The 5,279-nt window shown below is 41.5% G+C and overlaps 1 protein-coding gene across 1 annotated transcript in view; it reads left to right on the top strand.

Annotated features, from left to right (window-relative positions):
- Nucleotides 1–1,493: 1,493 nt before the first annotated feature.
- Nucleotides 1,494–5,279, top strand: part of LOC135515539 (FHF complex subunit HOOK-interacting protein 1A-like) — a 44,394-nt gene continuing 40,608 nt past the window's right edge. Inside the window, exon 1 of the mRNA XM_064939155.1 lies at nucleotides 1,494–1,689. The gene's annotated coding sequence lies outside the window, so the exon portion shown is untranslated. The remainder of the gene's footprint in view (nucleotides 1,690–5,279) is intronic.

Below are 5,279 nucleotides of genomic sequence, written 5' to 3' on the forward strand. Positions count from 1 at the left end.
TTTGCCGATTTTGACGAATGTTGTGTCTTGCCTTAGAGATCCGCTATTGACAAAATGACACAGATTGGCCCAAGGAGGGCGCTATAGCAGTCAGCTGGAATTGTTCTGTCCCGTGTTGTCATGACCTCTGGTTCATATACGCAGCCCCTCACGAGAAACACGTTTCCTATAACGACCTATATAATTTCAGGCACTTACAAATTTAATGTGCTGGCTGCATCCCTTTAATTGGTGCTGGCTGCATCCAGCTGTTTTTGATTTTGTTATACTCTTGTGAATTCAATGGTTTTTACTAGATTACTTTTCATGTTGTTTGTCTGTCATTTTTGTAATGACTTGGTGCTGCTTATCTTGGCCAGGGCGCTCTTGAAAAAGAGATTTTAAATCTCAATGAGCCCTTCCTGGTTAAATAAAGGTTAAATAAATAATTACAATTATGTGAGCTAAACATACAAATAAAAATATGAAATAATTTATATAAAAACATTTTCTTTAAAGCACTTTTTTTGTACTAATGTTACTGTCACCTTAATAAACAAACATATCTTAAATAAAATGACATGTATCCTTGAAACATTTAATTGGAATAATGTAGAATTCCATCCATTCCTATGGAGGATGCTCCTACTGAGGAGTACCAATATGGCCGACAGGTGGCTTCAACGCCTCTCATACACAGCATCAGCTATCCAGTGTTTACATCATTGGTCGGCGAGGTTCTCTTCTGCACTGTTCAACCAATAGAGCAAATGTTGATGAGTAAAATGGGGTGTCGCTTCATTGACGTCCAGCAAAAGCGGAACTAGCGTGACAGGCTCTCTTTCCAGTTCCCCTGAAAACCGGAACATCCGGCTGTTGGGGACTTAGTTGAGGCTACATGACATCCTGTCAAGGTAGACATATAGGTGAGATTCCACTGCTTAGACGTTGCCGGATCTTACAACGGCCTGGATGGGTGTTTTACCAACGAACCACTTACTGTTATAGCAATCTGATAGATGTTGACACAGTCGATGATGTGGCACGCAACTATTGGTTGATGCATGTAACGTCTAAGCAGTGGAACAGGACCAATTCAATTCAAGGGGCTTTATTGACATGGGAAACGTGTTAACATTGCCAAAACAAGTGAGGTAGATAATATACAAAAGTGAAATAAACAATAAAAATTAACAGTAAACATTACATATAACCCTGGAATAAAACACACATGTGCATTGAAGTTAATTCATTGGATAGGAAAGTGAAAAAGATTAGGCCTATTGAAACCTCTAAACAAAATACAATAGTTTTCATAACAAAGATAAAATTGACCCGAATTTAGCATGTTTTTGTCAATTTTCTAAAAAGCGTTTGTGAGGATGTGTGGTCGGATTGTGGAAACTTTGTCCCGAACCGAGGGGGCGTGTCTAGAGCGTCACCTCTCTCTGACAGCTCGAGCCGCGTACCGACAGCAGCGAACTGACCGACTGTCACAATATCATAACGGCTTTTTCGTTCTATCAACTGTTCGGGAATACAGGATTTTCATTCGAGTAAACAACTATTAGATAATGAACGTATTTGTTCGGTAGAGCTTTATTACTTTGATTGTTTGCAAAGACATTGAACAGTTTGAGAGAGAGAGAGAGCGCGCAAATTCCGTGTGATAGATTTATTCATCCAAAACTGCGTAATGTGTCAATAGAGGTAAGATTTATGACGCTTAAGTATTTCTGTATGTAAATGTTTCTATTGTGTGAACAGTGAGTTGGGGAGAGGAGAGTTAAAATAGTGGCTTATGATATTTATTTTCATACTTTATTTATGTTTTCATTAATTCTACAGTATTTGTATCATGGAGGCCAATACAGTTTATCAACTCATAGTCCCTCAACAGTAAACAGAGAGCGAGAGATCATCCTAAATGTCCTTTTCTCTCTTTAGTTTTTATTAGCAGCGAATCGTCTTACAGGTTTAGGAGTCTAGCAGAAACAGGTGTGACGTAGCAGATGGATGCTCCCGAGTGGTGCAGCGGTCTAAGGCACTGCATCTCAGTGCTAGAGGCATCACTACAGACCCTGGTTCGATTCCAGACTGTATCACAACTGCCGTGGTTGGGAGTCCCATAGGGTGGTGCAAAATTGGCCCAGATTTTGGCCAGGGTAGCCCATCATTGTAATTAATAATTTCTTCTTAACTGTCTTCCCTAGTTAAATAAAACATTTTTTTTAAATAAATACAAATAATTATATATAAATGCTGATCTTGGGTCTGTTGTAGATTACCCTCACGAATGGTTGAGGGTTAAGATTGGGGGAGGGGAAACTGTTTCTAGATCTGTACTAGGGGCAAACTTCACCCCAGAGCCATGCTTGTCGGAGTCTCCTAAACTCTGTAACACCCATTCTGTAAATAAAAACGAAGATTTGCCAAGGCACAGATCTAGGATCAGCGTCCCCAACATCACAATCTTAACCATTGGTGGGGTAAATGCAAAACTGACCCAAGATCAGCATCTAGGAGTAACTACACTCTACTCAGACAATAGAGGTGTGACGTATCAGAGACCTGTTATGGCAACCTGAGGTCAGGGGTCAGGGGTCAGGAAAAGAGCCTGTTTAAGATAGCTTTAGTGTTATGTCATGATGTACTCTCTGGTCACAGACTGACTGTGTGTGTGTGTGTGTGTGTGTGTGTGTGTGTGTGTGTGTGTGTGTGTGTGTGTGTGTGTGTGTGTGTGTGTGTGTGTGTGTACACACTAGTTACAGTATAAACTGTGTTTGCTAAACAGTAAGGGGCCATACAGAAGTAGGTGCTATATCCTACTATGTTGATAAACGTCCCTTTTTCAGGACCCTGTCTTTCAAAGATAATTCATATAAAAATCCAAATAACTTCACAGATCTCTACTGTAAAGGGTTTAAACACTGTTTCCCAGGCTTGTTCAATGAACCATAAACAATTCATGAACATGCACCTGTGGAACGGTCGTTAAGACCCTAACAGCTGACAGACGGTAGGCAATTAAGGTCACAGTTATGAAAACTTAGGACACTAAAGAGACCTTTCTACTGACTCTGAAAAACACAAAAAGAAAGATGTCCAGGGTCCCTGCTCATCTGTGTGAACGTGCCTTAGGCATGCTGCAAGGAGGCATGAGGACTGCAGATCTGGCCAGGGCAATACATTGTAATGTCTGTACCGTGAGACGCCTAAGACAGCGCTACAGGGAGACGGGACGGACAGCTTATTGTCCTCACAGTGGCAGACCAGGTGTAACAACACCTGCACAGGATCGGTACATCCGAACATCACACCAGCGGGACAGGTACAGGATGGCAACAACAGCTGCCTGAGTGACACCAGGAACGCACAATCCCTCCATCAGTGCTTAGACTGTCCACAATAGGCTGAGAGAGGCTGGACTGAGGGCTTGTAGGCCTGTTGTAAGGCAGGTCCTCACCAGACATCACCGGCAACAACGTCGCTTATTGGCACAAACCCACTGTCGCTGGGCCAGACAGGACTGGCAGAAAGTGGTCTTCACTGAGGAGTCGCGGTTTTGTCTCACCAGGGGTGATGGTCGGATTTGCATTTATCATAGAAGGAATGAGGGTTACACCAAGGCCTGTATTCTGGAGCGGGATCGAGTTGGAGGTGGAGGGTCCGTCATGGTCTGAGGTGATGTGTCACAGCATCATCGGACTGAGCTTGTTGTCGTTGCAGGCAATCTCAACGCTGTGCGTTACAGGGAAGACATCCTCCTCCCTCATGTGGTACCCTTCCTGCAGGCTCATCCTGACATGACCCTCCAGCATGACAATGCCACCAGGCATACTGCTCGTTCTGTGCGTGATTTCCTGCAAGACAGGAATGTCAGTGTTCTGCCATGGCCAGCGAAGAGCCCGGATCTCAATCCCAGTGATCCCATTGGATCGGAGGGTGAGGGCTCGGGCCATTCCCCCCAGAAATGTCCGGAAACTTGCAGGTGCCTTGGTGGAATAGTGTGGTAACATCTCACATCAAGAACGGGCAAATCTGGTGCCGTCCATGAGGAGGAGATGCACTGCAGTACTTAATGCAGCTGGTGGCCACACCAGATACTGACTGTTACTTTTGATTTTGACCTGTGAATCTTGTTATGTTCCTACAAATATTTACACATGTTAAGTTTGCTGAAAAATAAACGCAGTGGACAGTGAGGACGTTTCTTTTTTGCTGAGTTTATACCCTGTTATGGTACTATATCCTGTTATGGTACTATATCCTGTTATGGTACTATATCCTACTATGCTACTATATCAGGCTATGGTACTATATCCTGTTATGGTACTATATCCTGTTATGGTACTATATCCTGTTATGGTACTATATCCTGTTATGGTACTATATCCTGTTATGGTACTATATCCTACTATGGTACTATGGTCTACTATGGTACTATATCCTACAATGGTACTATATCCTACTATGGTACTATATCATGTTATGGTACTATATCCTACAATGGTACTATATCCTACTATGGTACTATATCCTACTATGGTACTATATCCTGTTATGGTACTATGGTCTACTATGGTACTATATCCTGTTATGGTACTATATCCTACTATGGTACTATATCCTGTTATGGTACTATATCCTACTATGGTACTATGGTCTACTATGGTACTATATCCTACAATGGTACTATATCCTACTATGGTACTATATCCAACTATGGTACTATATCCTACTATGGTACTATATCCTGTTATGGTACTATATCCTGTTATGGTACTATATCCTGCTATGGTACTATATCCTGTTATGGTACTATATCCTACTATGGTACTATATCCTGTTATGGTACTATATCCTGTTATGGTACTATATCCTACTATGGTACTATATCCTACTATGGTACTATATCCTACTATGGTACTATATCCTGTTATGGTACTATATCCTACTATGGTACTATGGTCTACTATGGTACTATATCCTACAATGGTACTATATCCTACTATGGTACTATATCCAACTATGGTACTATATCCTACTATGGTACTATATCCTGTTATGGTACTATATCCTGTTATGGTACTATATCCTGCTATGGTACTATATCCTGTTATGGTACTATATCCTACTATGGTACTATATCCTGTTATGGTACTAATACTATTGTAAAGTGGCTGTTCCACTGGATGTCAGAAGGTGAATTCACCAATTTGTAAGTCGCTCTGGATAAGAGCGTCTGCTAAATGACTTAAATGTAATGTAAATGTACTATATCCTGCTATGGTACTATA

This window comes from Oncorhynchus masou, chromosome 27, assembly GCF_036934945.1.
Source record: "Oncorhynchus masou masou isolate Uvic2021 chromosome 27, UVic_Omas_1.1, whole genome shotgun sequence".
In the NCBI taxonomy this organism is placed as follows: Eukaryota; Metazoa; Chordata; class Actinopteri; order Salmoniformes; family Salmonidae; genus Oncorhynchus; species Oncorhynchus masou.